The sequence below is a fragment of the Amblyomma maculatum genome, chromosome 10 (assembly GCF_055883805.1).
Source record: "Amblyomma maculatum isolate TAMU_Amacu chromosome 10, ASM5588380v1, whole genome shotgun sequence".
Classification (NCBI taxonomy): Eukaryota; Metazoa; Arthropoda; class Arachnida; order Ixodida; family Ixodidae; genus Amblyomma; species Amblyomma maculatum.
In genome coordinates, this window is record NC_139353.1 from 105,192,962 (window position 1) to 105,216,300 (window position 23,339).

General features: G+C 50.5%; 1 long non-coding RNA gene across 1 annotated transcript; it reads left to right on the plus strand.

Annotated features, from left to right (window-relative positions):
• The first annotated feature begins 12,396 nt into the window (after positions 1-12,396).
• LOC146177182 (uncharacterized) lies at positions 12,397-17,873 on the plus strand. The gene is made up of 4 exons (XR_014701271.1): positions 12,397-12,770; positions 13,433-13,517; positions 14,636-14,744; positions 17,553-17,873. It is a non-coding gene; the product is annotated as an uncharacterized LOC146177182 (long non-coding RNA).
• Positions 17,874-23,339: the final 5,466 nt, after the last annotated feature.

Sequence of the window (23,339 nt, forward strand, 5' to 3'; positions counted from 1 at the left end):
CTGACGGTGGTGGTGGTGGTGGTGACTATGGTTTATTTTTGGGGAGGGGGTACTGGTCACGTCTTATGTTGGCCATCTTTGTGGCATCACTCTTGGTGACCAGGGGGAAGGGGAAGTTGGGTTTAGGGGAAGGTTGGGGAGGGGAAGGTTGCTGACACCGCCTATGTCGCCGCCATTTCCGCACAAAGCACTATGGGCCCATGCAGGCCTACAGAACAGAGCTGAGGCCAGACTCCTCCAGATAAATCAGGAGGAGCCAGTGAGCAGAAAGTTGGTTCCGAGATGGGAAGAGCAATTGCCCTTCGGTATCAGCAGGGAGACCAAGATTCCGATAGCCATTCAGAAGTTTCTGGCGATGGCCAGCGGAGGCTGGACACACGAGGAGCAAGTGTCCCAGTGTGCCAGTATTGCCGCAAGAGGGACAGGCTGGGCTGGGAGCTCGGCCACAGGCATACATGCGGGACGGAGTCCACGTGCAGCCTATTCGAAGTCGTAGGAGGAGGGATTTGTCCTTCCGTGAAAGTTTGTCAGAGAGCCGTTGGAGATGTTCACCAGCGGCAATACGACGGTCAGGATGGAAAGACCTTATCGACCTTCTCAAGAGGGGTCTTGAAAAGTCAAAAGGTGTGACAGCCTCAGTGACTGGGGCGCCGTTGTCATGCGCCGCTTTGGCCAAGGCATCCGCCTCTTCATTGCCCTGGACTCCAGTATGTCCTGGAACCCAATGTAGGGCCAGTTGATACCCCGAGTCCTGAAGGGCTAGGAGACGGGCTCGGAGAATGTTCACCGAGAGGTTGGTGCCGTGGTAGATAGTCAGGAGCTGCAGAGCAGATCTGGAGTCGCACAGAACATTCACAGGTCCAGGAGGGACACTGGAAGCGATGAACTGTGCGGCTAGGTGTAGACCGGCCAGCTCAGCAGCTGTTGAACTGGCAGGGAATGACAGGCGGCAGGACCTAGACTGGTCTAGCTGCGGTGCTGTCATAGCAGCAGCTGCTTGGAAGGTAGCGGGTCGAACCGAGCCATCCGTAAAGAGGAGTGTAGATTCTCTACACTCCTCAAGGAGGGCTGCAGTTGTCTGCTGGAAGGCAGCTACAGGGGTGTGACGTTTGGTGTGACCATCCGTATCCAAAAAGACAGGAATTGGGGGTCGATTGGGTGGAGGGGGTAGGACTGAGAAACCTGGGACAGGACCGATGATTTCTCTGTACACTGTATACAGCTTACCCATACGAGAATGGGATTTTCTGTGCAGCCGTGCTAGGAGTGAGGCACCATCTGGAGCATGGCTGAGACGATCAATGTGGGTCAGTCCCCTCTGGGCGAGGAGAAGATCCAGAGGATAGATACCAGCTTCCACAAGGGTAGCGGGAATCTGTGAGGATTGAGGGACTCCGAGGAATCTTCTAATCCAACGCCTTCGAATCGTGTCGAGACGAATGACTCGAGTCGACCGAAGGGAAACGAAGGGAAGGGCATATAGGATGACCGAAGTCGCCGCTGCCTCGAAGAGCTTGATTGCCCAAGTGGAGGAGCAACCATTGCCATTAGCAAGGAGACGCTGGACTGCTCTTCCCACACGATCGAGATGGGGAATGAGGGCTTTGTCAGCTGGGATCCAGGTGAGACGGTCGTCAATTGTGAGACCTAGGTATCTCACCTGGCGTTTCCATGGAAGAGGGGTTCCTTCGATATGCAAAGTTGCAAGACGGCGGGAACTCCGTGCTCCTCTGGGATGGTAGACGAGGGCCTCAGACTTAGTAGCCGAGAGGGTCAATCCTTTAGATGATAGGAAGTACTGGACGCCGTCCAGTGCCTGTTGCATAGCCTTCCTAGCGGAGACAATACGTCTCTTTGGAGCTCGGATCCAGAGGGCTATGTCATCTGCATAGATGGAGCAGGAAACTTTGTGGATTCTGATCTGCTGAACGAACTTCGGCAGGCCAGCTAGGACGAGGTTGAACAGCCAAGGACTGAGGACTGATCCTTGGGGAACCCCAGATGTAACAGGACGAGGAGAGCTAAGTGTTTGCCCAACTCGAACTTGGAAGGTGCGATTGGAGAGAAACGCCGAGACAAAGCTACGCAGTTTCCCAGTCACTCCAAGGGCATCCAGAGCCTGCTCAATGATGGTATGGGGCAGGTTGTCAAAAGCGGACTGGACATCCAGAAGGACCAGGAAGACAATATCGCCCGCATATTTGGCTTCCTCAAGGGTGGAGACCACATCTGCTATAGAGTCTGCAGTGCAGCGGTGCTTCCGAAATCCTGTCTGCATCTCTGGAAGGAAGTTGGTTGCTCTGGCGATCCATGTGAGTCGTTCCAGGGCAATGAACTCCATGGTCTTGCAGGCTGCAGATGTAAGAGATACAGGACGGTAGGAGGATAGTTGTTTAGCCGGCTTACGGGGCTTAAGGATGGGAACAACGATGGCATTTCTCCAGTTGTCCGGTAGTATGCTGCTGTCCCATGTGTCGTTGAAGACTGCGAGGAGGCGCTTCTTCTCCGGGGCATCCAGATTACGGAGCATCTGGAGTGTAAGTCCGTCAGCGCCAGGAGCTGATTTCTTCTTCGAGCGGTTGAGGGCACGTTGAAGCTCATGAGGGGCAATGGGTTCATTGCAGAGGGCAGAGATGGTCTGTGCCAAAGCTGCTGGTGGTGAAGGGGTAGCCCGAAGGGGCGAAGGGGGATTCGCCACTGGAAGTCCAGCGGATGGGGGGGGGGCGTGGCTGACTTGGAAAGGAAGTCGGCAAGTTGCTCTGCCAAGTCTTGAAAGGAAATGCCTCTTGCGATGGCTGCTCCCAGGACAGGTTGTCGATTGGAGGCAACCTGCAAAAGGGATTTGAGGATGCGCCAGGCAGCAGAGCACTGTCTGGCTGACTGTATGGACCGGCAAATGCTGGCCCAGCTTTCCCGGGAACGACGATTGGCCTGACGACGGCAGCAAGCATCAATCCTGCGGAAGGCCTTCCAATGTTCGGGATGGTGGGTGCGCTCGGCCACTCGCTCAGCCCTTCGTCTGGAGGCCCTAAGTCCGAGTAGACGTAGGTCCGGGACTGGTGCATGTAGTGGTACTGCGCAGGTGATTGTGGAGTTCTTGGCACAACGTCCAAGAAAATCCAGGAAGTCACCTGCAAGTGGGATGTCTTTCACTCGTTCTCTGAACTCGGCCCATTTGGTAATGGGGTAAAGCTTTTCCCTCCTCCTACCCCTCACAGAGGGGTTAAGGAAGATGGGAAAATGATCCGAGCCCAAAGAGTCAGGTGCTCTGGCCCACGAATAGTGGCAGGCATCAGAGATGAGAGCCAGGTCGATGAAAGAAGATCGCCCTGGCCGAATGAAGGTTGGGGAGGTAGGCTGTAGGAAACGAAGGCCAGCCGCATTGATGGTGTCCAAGAGCTTTTTGCCTCGGGTGGTGCTGGACTGGTTGCCCCATGCCCTGTGGTGGGAGTTGAAATCCCCGCAGATAAGGACATCCTTACCTAGACGGGAATGAAGGGCAATGAGGCAGGAGGGGTCCCAAGGAACTCCTGGAGGGACATATACTGAAGCAACTGTAGTGTCCGTGTCACCCATACGGACGCGCACGGCACAGATCTCCAGTTGTCCTAGGTCAGGTTGGGCAACATCCATCAGTGTGTGGGGTATGTCACTCCTCACATAGATGGCTGTGCGGGGCCTGTGTTGTGGATGCGAAGGATCCAGGCAGGGGGCATCATTGCAGTCCTGGTTGGAACAGCATGAGCGGCCAGAGTACCCGGTGAATCCTGGTAGTCGGAGGTTCTCCGCTGGGACTCGGGTCTCCTGTAAAGCAAAGACATAAAATTCCAGAGATTTCTGGAGGATTAAATCTTTGAGGTCCGCGTGTCGTACTCGCAGGGAGTTGGTATTCCACTGCAAGACACGCGGTCTCCTGGGAACAGGGTTGCGTCTGTTCCTACGTCTGGCCATGATGGCGAGTGGTAGGGCTCCCAGTAATGAGAGCAGCAGCTTCTCCCAATCGGCGAGCGCCAGAGTTGGGTGGGAGCTGGGTCATGAGCGCTTGGACAGCAAGTCGTAGCGCTTCGGTTATCGAAGTGAGTGTGGCTTGGATATCCACCGCCACAGGTTGCTGAGGGGGCTCCCTAGCTGGTACGCTGGGGTGCTTGGGACTCCGTGACTGGAGGGCCTTTGAGTAGGATTCGAACTGGGTAGACCCAGACCCAGTGGGCTGAAGAGGGCGGAGCTCGTTGAGCACTTGCCGCCGATCTTCAGGTGTTGTTGTCTTGCGGAGAGCCGTGGTTAGCTGCTGTTGGTGTCGCCACTTGGGACACGAGGGATCAGCAGCCCGGTGCCGACCTCCGCAATGAAAACACTTGGGAGTGCTAGAAGTGCACTTCCGAGTGTGGTGTGATCCGCCGCAGATGGAGCAGCGATCAGGCCTGGTGCAAGCGGCGGAGACATGATTAAAGGCTCCGCAGCGGGTGCACTGGAGGGGACGAGCTTTCAGTGGTCGAACAGCAAACTTCATCCCATTGATGTAGACATGGTTAGGTGGAGGGGCAGCGAAGCGGACGGAGACAGGGTGGCCTCGACGACGGACGCCGAGTATCTCAACATCAGCCTCAATGCCCTCGGCAATGTCCTGTTCCCGGACCTCGCGATCGACGCCGAAGATAGTGCCCACATGGAAGTCCATGCGGGAAGCCTCGAACGAGCGAACGGGAATATCGAGGAGGGACTTGAGGGTCAGGAGGTGATCGCGGGCTTCCTGGGATGACACATCAGCAGCCACGATGTTTCGTTTCCGGTTGAGCCGGACCTCGATGACCCCTGGCTGGCCATACCGATAGGCACTCATGTGTTCCTTGATGGTTGCCCTGAAAGAAGTGTTCTTCTCTCGAGGGGTGAACAGCACCGTGGCCACACGAGTCACCTTGGGGCGGTTGATTCGGCGTGTGACCGTAGTCCAACCACCGGTATCCCGATCGCGATCAGGAGCCGGATGGTTGGAGCGGGAAGGCTGTTGTGCCGTGGTGGAGTTAGCCTGGTCCTGAGTTAAATCAGAGGAGGTAAACCAGGGAACCTCCGGAGGCGAACCGGAGGATGGTAGGGCAGCGGTCTTGTCAGAATCTTGATGTTCAAGATCCTCGCCTAAGGCTGCAAAGGAGTTATGCAGAGTTACTTCACCTTGGGAAGTGAGCTCTTGCGAGGGTCCGGAGGAACGAGGCTTGCGGAGGCGGCTCGCAGTTGCGAGTACCTCGTCCAGTGCCTTGAGCTGGGAGGCAAGGTCTTCTTTTCCAGCTGGAAAGGAAGTAGATGAAGTGTTGCTCTCACCAGATATGACAGCCTCGAGTGCCTGGAGAGACGCCTCTGGCTGTCCGGTAGGGAGCAAAACAGGTGATCGGCACGAGTCGGACGACTCGGCTGTCGCAGCAGCATCATCGGTGACTTTGCGCTGTTGGCGCTTGGCCTTTCCTTTGCGCTGAGGCTTGGGAGGTGGGTTGTCGGCAGGATCCTTCAGGAATTGCGCCGCTCTCAACCGGGTCACAGGGGGGGATGGGCTGCGGCTACCGGTCGGAGATGAAGAGACCTGGGGCGGTGGAGGCCCTGAGGCAGGAGGGGGGACAAGGTTGCGACGGGACTCCTCAATGGAGGGGGTTGTCAGCAACCGAAGACTGTCGTAGAAGTCTTCAAGTTGTCCCCGGACATGGCACTCGATGTCGGCACGAAAGGATGCCGGATCTCGGCCGAGGCTGCGAGTACGGCGGCGGACCGGTTGGGGACCGCCGCGGCGAGCGGCATGTTGCTCCATAGCAACAAAAACCTGAAAAAACTACAAGCGAAAAAAGCGGCCGAAACCGCAAATTAGTGCGCTTAAGCTCACCTTGAAAGCGACGGTAGGACAAAGAGTTGGTCCCAGCTGCAAGGCGGGACCATGCAGCCGGAAGCCCGGCACAACCCCGAAGGGGCCGGCGGCGGCGATGCGCTCCCTCAGTGGACCACGGTGAAAATCCGAGTGGTGGAATTCTCGGTAATTAATCCAGGTGAAAATCCACAGAGGGAGCACACAGGGGCCCCGCGGCACTCACACAGCACACGCGCAACGCGTCACAAGCACAGGGGAGGCTTCCGAGGCAGCGCGGCGCCGAGGAGCACGGCCGGGGAACGAGCGGCGCGATGAGCGCGCGCGTACTCGTCGGAGCGAGCCGCGCACGCGTCCGAACGCGCCGAGAGCTGGAGGCGAAATGGTGGTGGTGGTGGTGGTGACTATGGTTTATTTTTGGGGAGGGGGTACTGGTCACGTCTTATGTTGGCCATCTTTGTGGCATCACTCTTGGTGACCAGGGGGAAGGGGAAGTTGGGTTTAGGGGAAGGTTGGGGAGGGGAAGGTTCCTGACACCGCCTATGTCGCCGCCATTTCCGCACGAAGCACTATGGGCCCATGCAGGCCTACAGAACAGAGCTGAGGCCAGACTCCTCCAGATAAATCAGGAGGAGCCGGTGAGCAGAAAGTTGGTTCCGAGATGGGAAGAGCAATTGCCCTTCGGTATCAGCAGGGAGACCAAGATTCCGATAGCCATTCAGAAGTTTCTGGCGATGGCCAGCGGAGGCTGGACACACGAGGAGCAAGTGTCCCAGTGTGCCAGTATTGCCGCAAGAGGGACAGGCTGGGCTGGGAGCTCGGCCACAGGCATACATGCGGGACGGAGTCCACGTGCAGCCTATTCGAAGTCGTAGGAGGAGGGATTTGTCCTTCCGTGAAAGTTTGTCAGAGAGCCGTTGGAGATGTTCACCAGCGGCAATACGACGGTCAGGATGGAAAGACCTTATCGACCTTCTCAAGAGGGGTCTTGAAAAGTCAAAAGGTGTGACAGCCTCAGTGACTGGGGCGCCGTTGTCATGCGCCGCTTTGGCCAAGGCATCCGCCTCTTCATTGCCCTGGACTCCAGTATGTCCTGGAACCCAATGTAGGGCCAGTTGATACCCCGAGTCCTGAAGGGCTAGGAGACGGGCTCGGAGAATGTTCACCGAGAGGTTGGTGCCGTGGTAGATAGTCAGGAGCTGCAGAGCAGATCTGGAGTCGCACAGAACATTCACAGGTCCAGGAGGGACACTGGAAGCGATGAACTGTGCGGCTAGGTGTAGACCGGCCAGCTCAGCAGCTGTTGAACTGGCAGGGAATGACAGGCGGCAGGACCTAGACTGGTCTAGCTGCGGTGCTGTCATAGCAGCAGCTGCTTGGAAGGTAGCGGGTCGAACCGAGCCATCCGTAAATAGGAGTGTAGATTCTCTACACTCCTCAAGGAGGGCTGCAGTTGTCTGCTGGAAGGCAGCTACAGGGGTGTGACGTTTGGTGTGACCATCCGTATCCAAAAAGACAGGAATTGGGGGTCGATTGGGTGGAGGGGGTAGGACTGAGAAACCTGGGACAGGACCGATGATTTCTCTGTACACTGTATACAGCTTACCCATACGAGAATGGGATTTGCTGTGCAGCCGTGCTAGGAGTGAGGCACCATCTGGAGCATGGCTGAGACGATCAATGTGGGTCAGTCCCCTCTGGGCGAGGAGAAGATCCAGAGGGTAGATACCAGCTTCCGCAAGGGTAGCGGGAATCTGTGAGGATTGAGGGACTCCGAGGAATCTTCTAATCCAACGCCTTCGAATCGTGTCGAGACGAATGACTCGAGTCGACCGAAGGGAAACGAAGGGAAGGGCATATAGGATGACCGAAGTCGCCGCTGCCTCGAAGAGCTTGATTGCCCAAGTGGAGGAGCAACCATTGCCATTAGCAAGGAGACGCTGGACTGCTCTTCCCACACGATCGAGATGGGGAATGAGGGCTTTGTCAGCTGGGATCCAGGTGAGACGGTCGTCAATTGTGAGACCTAGGTATCTCACCTGGCGTTTCCATGGAAGAGGGGTTCCTTCGACCACGGGAGCGCACGAAATCGAAGGGAGCGAGCGACGGAGGTCCGCTCTCGCTGAAGGTTCCGAAAGCGCGCCTGGTCGGGAGGCAACGGAGCGTGCGGCCGCTCCCTTCAGAGGCGAGCGACGAACAGCGAGCGCGCGCGAAGCGCGCGCGAAGATTAAAGGAATACTTACAGAACGCATGCGGCGAATCCGACATCTTTAATCAGCATTTTGCGTTGCTTTTAGCTGCCTATTTCTGCGACGCATTATAATTTTTTTTTTTTTTTTTTTTTTTTTGCGGAAGAGCCGACGGCCGAATGACCGGCGCGCGGACCTATGGGGAGCGCAAGAGCTGATTGGCTCGTTGAGAGCGCCAATCCCCGAGGGGCGAGGGAGGTCGCCAGAATGCTGGAGCCGGCGTAAAGCGGGCTGAGAGCACGCGTTGGGACGCGTGGTAGAGGCACAAGGTGTGCATTTCAGTTGGAAATAGATGAGTAGGACAGAGAATAGTAAGACAAAGTAGAAAATACAAAAAAAAACAAAAAAAAAACAGTAGGATAGATTTAAAAAAAAAAAAAAAAAAGGTAAACATGGCTTTACAGCCGCGCAAGAATGCGCGCGTCCTCGGCGAATTTGAGGACATAGCCGTGTACGCGTCGCGTTTTTTCTCGCGATGCCTTAGGGAATAAAATATCGTTTGAGGAAGCCGACGGCATCCCGAGTTTGCCGAGGGCATCCTGAAGAGTACGCCTGTGTGCGTCCAGTGCGGGACAATCACATAGCAGATGCGAGAGTGTTTCCACTGCTCCGCAATCCTGACATAGAGCGGAGCCGATTCCCCGTAGTCTGCTCAGGCGCTCTGCCGTCCAAACACATCCAATTCGCATCTTGAGGATGCTCGATCGCTCAGTGGCGTCGTAATCCGCGTGATGCAGGACCCGTGGCGCATTGCCTGAGGCGACGCGGCTATCAGGGTGCTTCTGTTTGGCCCTGTAGAATATGCTTAGACGCGCCACATCAAAGCGTGTGATCGCGTTAGAATCGGGGGCATTGCTGTTATGCGCCCGTTTGGCCAGTTCGTCTGCTGCTTCGTTGCCTGCAATCCCAACGTGGGAGGGGAGCCATTGCAGGCAGACGCTTTTGCCGTAGGCTTCCGCTGCGCGGATTTTCGCCTCCAGTGAGCGAGTTGCTGGCAGTGGCCTGTCATTCTTCAGCTGCATAAGAGCAGCGCGAGAATCGGTTAGGATGGCAGCGTCGCTAATATCCTGTCTTTCGAGGATAATATCCGCCGCCAAATGCAGGGCCGCTAGCTCTGCAATTGTGGAGGACGCGCGATAGGGGATTTTGCACTGCCTGCTCAAGTTTAGAGCTGGGACAATGCACGCCGCTGTTGCAGAAGCGCCGTCGCGCGAGACGGAACCGTCGGTGTATAGAAGCGTTTTACCGCTGAATTCCTCGTAGATTATTGCCGCGGTTTCCTGCCTTAAAGCGCAGACAGGGGTGCTGCGCTTGCTCTTAATGCCCGGAATGCTGAGCCTGACATTCAGGGAGCAGTAGCGATGCGGTGGTGTGGGCATGGGAGCTCGGGGAGGAGGCTCAGCAATGTGTGCGTCGAAGAGGTTAAGCACGCGCCCCATCTTGGACTCTGGCGCCGCTTTGAGGCGCGCTATAAGGGGCCCTGTTCCAGGCGCCCTTCTAATGCGTTCGATTGCGTTCAGTGCCGCGCGTTCGGCTCGCAAAGAAACTGGCCACGCCGCTGCCTCAGCATAGGTTGCCGCGACTTGGGAATAGCTGGGGAGCCGCAAAAAACGCCTGATAGCGCTGCGGTGGTCGCCGTCTATGGAATCCCATAGTCGTGGGCGAATGTCTAAGTACGGGAGAGCGTAAAGAAACTTGGCTACGGCGATGCCCTCATAGAAGCGAAGAGCCAGCAGAGGGGAGCAGCCGTCGCCTTTGGCCATGAGTTTAGAGGCTGCCGCGAGAACTTGCCCGGCCTCCTTCCTAAGTTGTTTAACCGCTGGTTGCCAATTTAGTAGGTAGTCGAATGTCAGGCCAAGGTATTTGGCTGTTTTCTTCCATGAAATAGCCTCTCCGTTTAGCTGGAGGGGGGGAATAAGGCTTCTTGCTGCAGAGCGTGGTTGGAAGACCAGAGCTACCGTTTTGTTGACAGATAGTGCCAGCCCGACAGATTTAAGGAAGTCTTGTGTTATATTGAGAGCATGTTGCAAATTTGCTCGAACGGTTCGCCCTTGGAGCGTGGGGCCGCGGCAAAAAAGTGCAATATCGTCGGCGTATAAACATACGCGAACTGGAGATGTGCAAATACTCGGTATAAGTGAGGGGAGTTTAGCCATGACTAAATTAAATAAAAACGGGCTGAGTACGCTGCCTTGCGACACACCAGCAGTGATCGGACGGGGAGCGCTGAAATGTCCGCCGGCCTTGACACGAAATGTGCGCCCAGAAAGAAAAGCCTTTACAAAGTTGTACAGATTGCCCGTCACTCCCATTGAACGCACTGCCGCGAGTATGGACTCATGTGACAGGCAGTCGAAGGCACTCTGTACATCCAATAATAAGAGGTAAGCGGCCTCCTTATTATGTTTCGCCTGCTCCAAAAAAGCCGCAACATCTGCGATGGCGTCGATAGTAGAGCGGGAATTTCGGAATCCGCTCTGCTCCGGTGCGAGGGCTTGGGTTGCGTCTGCGATCCATTGCAGTCTTTTGAGCGCCATTGCTTCCATGACTTTGCAAGGTGCACATGTGAGCGAGACAGGTCTATATGCCTTTAAATTATTCGTCGGCTTCCCTTTCTTATGAATCGGTATGACAGTTGCTGTTAGCCACATTTCAGGAAGGTTGCCGTCCCTAAATATGGCATTATAGCTGCTGAGCAAACGGTACCGTTCATTGGTGTCCAGGTTTTTTAGCATTTGATACGTGACGCCGTCGGGACCCGGCGCACTTCTAGTTTTCTTCCCCGCGATACAGGCCTCGAGTTCCCGCATTGAGAATTGCTCTGTGCATAGTGCTAGAACATCGGGTGCGAGATGGGCTGGGACAATAGTGAGCACTGGTGGCGACGGTGTCGTCGTTGACTGCCCACTCCTAGCGCCTAGAAAGCTGTCAGCTAGGACCTCAGCCAAATCGGCATTGGTGATGCCCCTAGAAACAGCTATAGCAAGGACAGGGTGGTGGGGGGTCCTAGGCCGAAGAAGCGCATTCAGTATGCGCCACCCTTTGGCTGGCGAGATATTGTTGTCAAGTGATTTGCAGAGCCGAGCCCAGCTACGTCGGCGTAGCCGTTTCGCATGGCGGCGACAAACCGCGTCTAAGCGGTTATATATCGTCCAATGTTCTGCCTTGCCAGTCCGTCTGGCCCTGCGTTGTGCTCTGCGCCTGGCGGCACGTACATTGAGGAGTTTGATGTCCGGGACCGGGGCCCCAAACGCAACGGAGCACATTTTGGTAGCATGCCCGCGCGCACTCGGCTATATGCGAGAAGAAGTCAGTGTCTCCGCATTCCCTAGATGAAAGTTCGCGGAATCGTGACCACCGCACAACCGCATAGACTTTTCTGCTTGGCGGGGGAGCATCCTTTGGAATTATCTCGATCCCCAAATGGTCGGAGCCCTGTGTGTCCGGACTGGCTTTCCAGCTGTAGGAGCAGCGCGGTGATGCCAGAGTTAGGTCTATGGCAGTGGGAGTGGTGCTCGGACTAACACGGGTGGGGCTGCCGTCGTTAAGTATCGTGAGACCCCCCGCCCGAATTGCATCTAGCAGATCGCGGCCTTGCTTTGTGCAGTTGTTGCAGCCCCATTCAGAGTGATGGGCATTGAAGTCCCCGCAGATAATTTTATCAGATGATAAGCATGCGGAGAGGCGGTTTAAAAAGCGTACATCCCATTGGGAGAGGGGGCGAACATACACTGATGCCACAGAAGTGTCGGTACCAGCGAGGCGGACCTTGACCGCTACACACTCTATGCTATCCGTACCGATGTTGTGCACTCTAAAAAAAAAGAGTGTAAAAGGAGGGTAACTTCGGGATTTATGCTATCTGAAACCGCATGGCTTAAATATACCCTGCGCAATCACCCGCACGGAAGACGTTAGTCTCTCTCGCATGACTTTACACCATTTCGTCCCTGCAGCTCAAGCAAAAAAAAGTTTGCCGCTTGTTTCTTCTTTTTTTTTTATGATGGTAACCGGTTTCAAGCTGGGTGCGGCTGTGTTCCTACTTCCCGTCCGATGTCCTTTCAAGAGCTACCACAAAAGGACCCCTCGTTTTTCCCCGGAGGAGGTGGGGAATCGTCGAAAGTTGGGAGCATCTTATCTTCTTACAAAAAGCGGTGCCTCCCCCCTTCACCCCCCCCCCCCCCCCGACACCCGTCCCGTCTTTTGACTCCTACGCGAGCTTGACCGTGGAGAGAGCAAGGCCGAACTCAGAACAAGGGTGGACAGACAAGTGTGTACGCTGCAAAACAGGGAGAAAGGGGAGGTGAGGGGGGAGTGGTGGTGAGACGAGAAGCGAAGCAGTTGCTTTTTAGTTTTGTTGCTTTTATTCTCAACGCAGCGTCACGTGTTCGTAGTTGCTTGAGCCTGCCTGCGTTCCCTGCGACTCTGCTAGTCCGAGAAGACGACGACGGCGATTGCCGCACGAGTCAGCGTTCGTGCTCTTTGTCGTTGGTACTCATCTGTGTTTTTAGAAAAGTTCGGTTGCTCTCAGCGATTATTTCATCGAGTGCGCTCATCGATGCCTCACTATGAAACGACTTCGTGAAAGTGTGAACTTCGGAATGAAACGGCGGATGGCTGGTCGTCGCGGTGGTGGCGTTCCAACGGATCCTTGGCGCCAAATTTCAGCCGCGCATGTAAGTGACGTTTTACATTTCGTTTTACGTGTTTTTCTCTGCTATTTAACTTGGCCTGAACATATTTTGTTATTGCTTACGTCCGCGACGCTGCTTGTTTGTCTGTGAAACGGCCTCTGAGCACGACGTCTTGGATCCCAACCTGAGCATACCACTCCCTTAGTTCAGACTGGAGGAGCGGCGCATCCCAAAATTTTTAGATGGTCACGACCTTTTTGCGGGATGTTAATGGTGCATTTTTAGTCGTCTACGACGCTCACAAGCATATCCCGCGGTCGAAAGTATGCGTCGACGAGCGCTAATGCAGTCCCGGTGATACGCATTGACGTGTTTGCATGCCGCATTATTTTTGCTCGCTGCCCACAATCGATTTTGATCGTCTGTTGTTGCTGCTTTACGGGAACGTTGCCATAAATGCGGGAGAGCATGCAGGGTGATGGGTTAAGTTTACGGTTCTTTTGCCAGCAACTTGTACGTTCGAAGGCAGCGCGCTTGATATCCTAAAGTCACGCTTTCAGAACGCCGATTTAACCCCGCAGTTTTGAGCTGATGGCGTCGAGACCAGAGGTGGGACCGAGCCGATTCGTGTACATGTATACTGTCGCAGTGACGCAATGTGCAGGAAAGACATTTCTCACGCTTTTTTTTTTTTTTCGCTGCAGGCTCAAGTCCTTCGTCTCGTCTGCGCAAGAACGTAGACTGTCGTTTCTTCAAAGAATTTGAAACTGGTCTCTGCTATCCGTGCTGGTAAGTCCAAAGCATTGTTTCCGTCCAGAAAGGGGCGTTTAAATTGACACGCGAACTTTTGTGGCACATATTGCTGATCACTGACATCTGCCTCAATGTATACTGCTTGGGATTCTTGTCGGAGAATATTTATGTCGCGTGCCATGTGTGTGTCTCCTTGCGTGTTGCCATTTTCGCTCATGCCGTGCAATATGGTGCACGCCCAGACAGTGACTTATCAATTGAGTTTCATTGTGTTTGAGGGCGTGTGCGAGTAAATGGTGTTATTTAACTTGCTGATCACTTATGTTAAAAACTGATAATAAATATTGGACTCGATCAAATCACTTAACAAGTGAAAAATCTGGGTTAGATGGTGATCAGATGTCTTCAGCATTGAAGCAAACCATGCGTCACCCCTTCTCTGCTTTAAGACTGACTTTCTTTTTGTAATCGGTACATAAAAAGACCAGCGCAAAAAAAAATAATAATTACGGGGACAAAGGAACAAAAAATGACAGGACGGGCACTGAAATACGTTTTGTGTTCCTTTGTACCTGTTTTCTTTTTTTTTTTCGCTGGTCTTTTAGGGTGTAAGTATGAACCAACTGGCCCAAACAGCTATTTTGATTAAATGTGCTAATTTTCGTTAGCGAGCTAAGGAAAATTTTTATATCACTAATATTTTTCATTTGGGGATTTGCTATAGTTTCTACTCAGCTATTTCCATTCTGAACTTTTCAGCCTCCTGACCCATAGAAAGGAGGCTATGCCTGACCAATAACAACACATTCTTTTCCTTCTGTAGTTTCTGTTGTCAGACATTGTGTTATACTCATTACTACAATTCACTGGTACTGAGACATTCCCTCATTGAAGTTAATGTGTATTGTCATTGTGCTAGCAGTTTGTCATAAATCTGCTATTCTAGTTTATTTAAGCAGTTATTTCGACTCTAAAGAGGTGGCAGATATTGTTACAGATATATCTAGGAACAGGAGTTGTAGCTCTTAAGCTCATTGTCAAAATATTTGAGTCATTGTTGTGGCATGTGTGGTGCCATTATTTTTTGTACTATAGTTATGTATGTACTAGTTACAAGTATCATGCTAATGTTATGAATGATACCTTTGCTGCAGCGTACCTGCCAGTAGGAGGAATACGGTGTAGAAGTGCTGTTACTCCTGCTTCTAAAGATCAACCTGCTTTCTTCAGCGCTGGACGACTACTTACGGCAAGATTTGTGTGGTATGTATTTTTCGACATAGCTGTGGCATTGTGGTCTGTTCATTGTTGCTTTATGTCTATCAAAGAGCATATTTTTCGATGCTGAGGAGCAATAGCCCTGGCATTACATTGATTTTGGAACCATTCAGTGCTATTGAGCAAGTTAGCAAGGGAGGAATTTTTTCAGTATGTAATCGATCTGAACATGTTGACTTCTTTTTATTGAGTGAGCTGTTAATGTATGCCTCTTTTCTTTTTTTCTTCAAAACCTAATATTTAAATTGTTTGCACTTGGTTCTCAGCAGTAAGGTTATGTTCTCTGATGGGTGTAATTTTCAACAACTCACATGCTCTTATGTTGCTAGGTATGTCCACAATAGAATGAAACTAAAAATGAAGTACTGCAGGTGATATGTAATGGACGGTATTTTAGCACTTTCAGCTTTATTGTTTCTTTTGTGTTCTTTATATTGTTTTGTGCCATTTGTACTCAGCGTATTTTCCTTGTGTTCCACCACTACCATTTAACATATATATATATATATATATATATATATATATATATATATATATATATATGCCCCCACCCCTTATGTCATGTCTATGGGCCTATAAAGGGAGAATGAATGAAATGAAATTTGCAGTACAATTAGAACTGGATTGTGCAGCACAGTGGACATGTCTGTGGTAGAGGATAATGGTTGAATGGCTAATCAACCAAAATTGACTTAACTTTTGCATTTTAATTTTAGGGGACAGTATTATATACCAGAAATGAGGGTCCCCAATATTATAGGTGAGCCCAGTTCTTAAATTTTCTGAAAGAGCAATGTAGTTCAAAATACTGAACAAGGAAAGGCGTATTTGAAAACTATTGTCTTGCTTTCCCACATTGCATGTAAAAAATGTTGCTGCACTTGGTATTGTTGCCAGAATCATGTTAGCTTCTTCTGCATCATCAAAAACACAAAATATGTCTATATTATCTGAATAAGAAATGTCAGCAACACCCTTTTTTTTAGTTATGTAATGTGGAAAAACCAACTTACAAAGCTTTTAAAGGAATATTTTTGATGCTCATTATGTTAGACCACATAGATGATTAGGAGGGTTTTAGGCCTAGGCTCACTCATTAATAGCCTTCAATTTTGCAGTTTTCATATTGCCTCTTATAAACAAAAAGAATAGATAATTAAGTCTAATCCTGAAGCTGTACCAGGTACCCAAAGTCCACATTGCTGCACAACCCACCGGGCAGAGACTGCACGGGTGTCTCTTCATAGTTTATGATTTGCAATCTGTAAAGGTAAAGAACATAATCTTCGAGAAATTTGTTGTAAACACATTTAATAATCATTCTTGTATAATATTGGTCAGCATTTACAATTTCATTAGTTAGGCATCTAAAGAGATAAGCAGTTGACAGTTCTGGCAAATTGCAGTTTATGAGAAGTTTTATTCCTGCTGCATGTGCTGCGAGCAATACATGAAACAGCAATACATAGAATCTCAAGCTTTGTGGTTTGTTCAAGGAATTATAGGGGTATTGAAGTGTATTGTTTTTTGCCTCCTGAGCAAGATAATGTAGTTTTGAAGTGAAATGGCAGTCTCGAGAAGTTTTTGGCATCGGCATAAGCTGATGTGTGGTGTGAAACTAGCAATGAACTTATGTAAAAGTTGCATTTTATTGTCATGCTTTACATAATTCTGCATCTGTGACATCACTGCAGTAATGCACATGTGCAGAAGGTGATTTGGATGTGCCTTGCTATCATTGCTCTTTTAGCATGAAATGTTCCATCTTTCAGAAGTGGTATCCCGCATTTTATAAGGCATAGCCTCTGTGGTATATTCATGCCTTTTTCCAGGAATGTAAACTGCACTAAAGGCAGAAACAATAGAATGGCCTTAGACATACCCCTGCAGGAGCAAGCTCTGCAGGAACAAGCTTCATTCGTTATATTCATGAGAAATGACAACGAATGCAAGAACAAAAGAACCTCCCCCCATCCCTCCTCCCCCCCCCCCCAAAAAAAAAGAAGAAGAAGAGATTTGCAGTTGTCACTTGTGATGGATGATCAGATGACTAAAGACAGTGTAGTCTCAGGAAAACATTAACACTATAGGCAACATAAGATAATGTCATGAAGGACCAGAGACAGTGTTTTCTAGGAGGGTGAGACCATAGTGACTAGAAACAAGACCACTGGTATGGTCAGGTGTGAAAGCAAACTATAATGTTTGGGTGTTGGAGTGGAAACCAGCAAACAACAAAGGTGAAAGTGAAGGTGATAAAACGAAGTTTAACATAAAAAGCTAATGATAAAAAAAAAGGAGAACTGCACATATGAACGAGTAGAGGGAGGGGTTTTTTAAATCACATCCTTTGCCTTTATTAGGCTAGCTTCTATTTTATCAATATGTTTTCATTCATATTTCTTTAAATAACCCTCTGGGTAGTCCAACATCAGTGATGCCTATGGCTTGACCCTGCTCCTAACAAGAATATGTCTCATTGTATATTGTGTCTTATTAAGCATATTGTCAATTTTTTCTGAGATTGCAATGTGCTAGTTCTCTATGTGTGTGTTAGTGGCACAGGTAAAGCTCAGATTTGGAGAATTTTCATTGATCTATATATTGTGGGATTTCACAATTCTCATTATATAAACACTTGGAAGCCTGTACTGGTGCACTATTTCCATCTGTCTTCCTTTTTACTTGCCCTTTGTGCAGTGTTATTTTTATATGTGAATTAATTACTCCATAAGCATGTTTTGTGAGACTTTCTTCGTGAGTAACTGATTACAAGTTCTCTTTTCTATGCAGGTCAAATACGTGGTACATCCCTGCCCTGACTGTGCGGAGAAGATTATCCAGTCCCTTGCTGCAACTTCGGTGTATAATGAGGTAAAATAAACACCATGGTATGTTATCTTAACCGATTGTTCTGTAAATTCTTTTTGTTCACTCTGCAACATAACTTACGGCTTGAATACAACATGACACAGCCTACCTCACCTGAAACATTGCTCACTGTCACACTCCAGACGACACAAAGATATTGCAATGTTTCAACATAATCTTTCCTTCCAGAAAATCTTGAAATGTATTGGTTAGCTTTATTCCTGCTTCCAGTGACCAAGTTTACGATGCAGATTGGTAATAGTACTCTTGTGTGGATAGCATATATATACCACAAGATGATGCTTAGATACCCTATGTAATATGGCATTACTTTAAACTGCTTGGAGGGCAACGTTATCCTTCTCCTGGTGGTATAAGCTTACACCATAAAGGTGCAAAACTTTGCGTTCTTTGTCGTAATATAAATTTATACTCTAAAATGGTAACATTGCACCTGTACATACAGGATAAGCTTACGTTGTCAAGGTGCAAACTTGCACCTTTGATGCAAGGGTATGCTTATGCCATCGACAGACTAAAACATAGGCCTTTATGAAAGGTGCAACGTTATGCCTAGGTAGAATACAGTTACACTGCTTGTGAAGGTGCAAGTTTATGCTACCAGAAGCGTAATGTTACACTACATGCAATGGTATAAATACTTAGTCTTCCAAGACACAGCGTAACCTTACCCCAAAAAGGTGTTAGCTCAGCGACAAGCAGTCTACCCCCCAAAAAGACTAAGATCACACCTTTTTTTTTAGAGTGTGTAGCGAGATAACCGCGTGCGGAAGAGCAGATCGAACGTAAATAGCCGCGCGCGGTGCGCCGGGCGGGTGGGAGTTGTCGAGGCAGGGCGAATCCTGACACGAATCCAGTTTGCACTGGGTTGCGCTGCTGTACCCGACGAAGCCAGGAAGCGCAAAATCCTCCGCTCGCACAAATGTTTCTTGTAGCGCGAGAACATCATATGTGCGAAGCGGGAGGATGTGAGCTAATTCTGCCTGCCGGCGGCGGAGGGAACGGCAGTTCCATTGAAATATCCGCGGCCTGACTCTTAGCTGGTTAGCCATTGTGGCTGAGAGACTGTTGCGCAGCCAGAGCCGCCTGGCAGAGCTGACGCGCTGCCGAGTTTACGGGGAGGTGCTCCAGTAGGGCTTGCACCGCTGCTGAGAGGGCAGCGATCACGATATCTTTCTGCGCTTCGGACGCAGTTGCGGTGTTGCCCGTCAGAGCTGCCTTATAAGGCTGTGGTTTTCCCGCATTTGTCTCGGCGCGAGGTTTATTTGCTGCAGGGGCAATCGTTTGCGCGGAAGTCCCGCGTGCGGTACTTTGCTTAGTACGAGCGCGTGCGACGCTCTCTGTTTGGGCGGGTTCTGCTTCGTTCCCCGTACCCTTAGCGATCTGCACTGCCTGACGGCGCGTGAGCGGCTTATCTGATGTAACCAGGAGAGTGGCTACCTTCCTTTCTAACTGCCAGCGAGGGCAGCGAGGTTCTGTTGCGGCATGAGTGCCGTTGCAGTTGACGCAGCGCGGTTTCTCTGCTGTGCAATCCGCCATGGCGTGCTCTATATCTCCGCAACGGAAGCAGCGCTTGTCATTCCGACAAACAGCTGTTGCGTGCCCCAGCAATCCGCACTTGAGGCACTGTGTGGGGCGTGGCCGTCTAGCGCGGACCGCACGGCGGAGCTTAAATAGAGCCACTTGTTCAGGCGGCTGCGTGCCCTCAAAGTGAATAACGACTGCATTGCCACTGCGCTGGCATCCCACTACAGGTACGGCGCTCTCAACTGAGGCTGCAATCTCATCGACACATGAGGTCTTGATCGACACCGAAAAGTAGACCTGAGCAGGTGTTTGTTTTCGCTGCTTTGGCGCGGACCGCCAGCTCGCAAATGCTGCTCACCGCGAGAAAAGGGCTGAGGTCAGGTGTTCTCACGTCCACCGCGACAATGTTGCGACGGAAGTTCACTCTGACTTGTTTAACGTCTTGCATTTTACAAAAATGCGCTGCAATGCGTTCTTGTGTGAGAGCCAAGAAGTTGGCCTTTCTGCCCACTGGCCGATATAGTACTGTCTCAATCTGCGCGGTCCTGTTTTTGGGGCGGCGATTCGGAGACGGCTCCCTGGGTGGTACAAAGGGGCGAAAACGCGGTCGACGGCGCTGCGAAGGGGGATTAACGCTCTGCATCACATTGCGCTCCTTCGGCCCGCTTTTGCTTCCTTGTGAACAGGGCGGAAGCTGGCCTCTTTCTTCATGGCCCGGTTGACCCTCGTTTGTAACGGAGTTCCCTTGGAGACGAGGATTGCCCCGTTGCGCCTGTCGAGCATATTCTTCACCGCTAAAGGCATCTACAATGGTGAGTTGTTGCTCCCTAGCGGTTAGGTTAGCCTCTACTGCAGGCGCTGCGCTAAGAGCAGAAGCGTCGTGGCTGGCGGACTCAGTTTGTGCCACCTTCTCTGCGATTGAGTTGGTGGGACTATTCTGAGCGGCTCCCTGTGACTTCATAACGGGTGGAGTACCTGACTGAGCGGCGCCCTGTGGCTTCATAACGGGTGGAGGATCTGAGCCCTCAGCGGGGGAGGACGCGTACCCTGACGGTAGCTCAATAGATGAATATACGAACGACACATCAGCCTCCCGAATGGAGGAGTCAAAAGGTTCATCACCTGTTTGTTCTTGTGCAGATGTGAAGCTCTCCTGGGAGGTGCGGAGATCCATAGCTCCCTCCATGCCAGTTGGCCTCTGGGTGGCACTGAGCATACGTTTAGCCTCCTCATGCTCCTTGCAGATGCTGGACGCTTTGCTGAGAAGCTGCTGAAGGGCGCGTGAGCAGCCCACACTTCTTGCTCGTCTGTGGCTGCTGATGCGGGCACGGATGCCTGCAATATCGAACACTTGCTCATCCATTCTATAAATGGAGCGAGCCTAGCGGGGCCTGTGTCGAATAGGCCAAACGCGAAGGGATAACGGAAAACGAACGCGGAAGGCCATGGTACACAGTGAAATACAATAATAATAATAGTAATAATAATAAAAAAAAGGAAAAGGAAAGAAGAAAAAAAAAACAGGAGTTATAGAAAGAGGGAAAAGATAGTAATAGTAAATGAATAAATAGGTGAATTGAAGAGATGAAGAGAGTTATGAAAAGATTATATTAGAGGAAGCGGGGAGGAATGGGATGGGATGGGACCACGAACGGAGGAAGCAAATGAATGTCTTGTCGGTTGCGTAATCCAAGAGATGGGACCACGAACGGAGCGAGGAAATGAACGTCTTCTCGGTTGCGTAATCCAGGTCATGATATTGACGAAAGTCATCCCATAAGCTGACGCTTCGCTTACACGTCCCATGGTCTGGAATGTGATCTCATTTTTTATTTATTTCTGGAATTCATGTTTCGTACTTTGGAGCCTTCCACCACATTCATTTTCCACATGTGGAATAAATTGGTTGGTAGCCGGATTAAATTCGCTGGCGCTTGTATTAATTGCGTTGGCACCCGGATAATTTGGTTGGCGCTGACATTATTCGAGTTGGCGCTTGGATTAAATATGCTGGCGTTATGATTAAATGCTTGGCATTCGAATTAAATTACATGGCGCTTAGATTATATGAGTCGACGCTCAGATTATTTCCGCTGGCGCTAGGATTAAATTCAGAGGGAAAACCAGCGCCCTCTCGAGGGGTCCAGGAGCAGCGCTAGCAGACGACGCGTGACACTCTTTCTAGCGTATACCGCGTACTCATGAAGCCGCGCTCGGTGCACACATAAACCGGTGAACTCAACAGATTTGTGTCCTCTGCTGCTCAGGAAACTTCAAAAGACAGGAATAATAACTTAATCATGCGTGCGCAGCATAAATGTAAAAAAAAAACGCGTGCGTTAAATGAGCAACCTCATTCTTCTGAACCATTTTCGACTCAGTACAGCAGCTAGGAAACTGTTCATTAATTATGCTTTGAAATTAATAGCACACTTGAAGTAGAAACGATATTTCAGTAAATTATTGGGCTCGTTTCCTTACTAAAAAATAAGTAGACTGCGAGTGTTCTGCAACTTTTGAAAACATCGTTGCGCACAGAGCTCTGATGAAATAAGGGAGTCATTGCGTTTGTAACTGTTCGGGTATACTCCGTTGTACAAACTCTTTTTTTGGCTCGAGTTTATTTCGTTTACAGTATTCCAATAGCTTTATTTTGGAGAAAAAGTCAGCTTTTTTGCAGCTGTGCATTACCAACGCATGTATATCTTCCAACAAATACAAAACAAATCGGGTATGATGTGATACAAAGCTCACGGATAATGTTTTCTGACTTTTCTATTATTTATTTGCTTTTATTAGTTTCCTTATAGCCTGCCAGGCAATAATATCACCAGTAAACTTTGATGCCGCCTCTTGAAACTTGACGAGTCCCTGTGCGCGTTCAGCGGAACTTGTTAGCATTCGATGCAAAACTGCGAGACTCCTCCGTTAAAACAATGGCTCAATTGCGTTTCACACACACGGTTGTTGTTTTTTTTTCACTTTTTTATGGTACAAAGTTTTAGTTTTTATTTTATACACCGATATTTAGCATAGGAAAAATTTGAATTTCCATTTCGATCACTTTGACACATTCGCAATCTCCTCTTTTTCCAATGTTTCATTTTTCATTTATATCAATTAACTGATCAATTGTACGGAATAAATTTTCGTAATAAGCATTATCAAGCATTGGCTTTTCATTCTGAGCATTTTGACAGCATTGATTTCACGCGTAATATTGCAGTCCTGATCTGTTCGGGAAAGTAAGGAGGCTCGAAACGGCAGTGACTTTTCACTAGACATCCACAGTACAAGTAATGACTACATAGTCATAGCGTTCTTGATATTTTGCTCGTGAAATAGCACATGCCCCAACAAAGGCCATCCCACGTACGCGAACGGCTTTTTAAGCAGACAGAAATCACTTCGCATAGTCGGGTGTTTTCCGTGGCCATGAAAATCTTACGCCCGATTTCTTGAGGCGATAGCTTCCTTCTGTTGCTATTATCGTCACCGCGAAGAATGGAAAATGACTTTTTTGCGTCTTCCGCACTGTACCGGCAGCTGAAAGCACAGCAGCCTGACGCAGCCGCATGTCACGCGCACGCTTCAAGATTTGAGTTCAGAGATGTAATTCTTGCGTCCGGTTAAACACTAAGTACTGCATATAGACTCCTAATGATGCGATAGAGGCATGTGAAGTACTTTTGGCTTAACTTATCGGCCAATATCACGCTGACAAGCGCAGGCCGCCATGCATTTCAGCGGCGCAGCGAGCACCGCTGGACCCTTTGGGCGGAGCTTGGCGGAGAAGAGGTCACGTGCAGCCAACCGGCCTATCGGAGGGAGGGGCGGCTGGATCAAGACCTGTCGCTACCTTTAAAAATAGAGGAGCCTTAGCCCCGCATACCACTCTTAGTGCCTGCTCCTCTCGCGAGCGGCAGCACACGCATCTCGTCGCATTTCTTTCTGTTGTTGAGAGCGCACGCTAGTAGCCGGCGCCGTCCCTAGCTGCCGCCACCGAGCGCTCCTCCAACTGTTGCACATGGCATGGCCGGTCTCGAAGGAGAGGGCGCGCGCTCTTTCTTACGGCCTTCTCAATCGCCGCGTGAACAATGGGAATTTTTCTCCTTGAGTCACGCTCTCCGCCGCCGCAAGGGGCGCGACCTGCTCACCGTT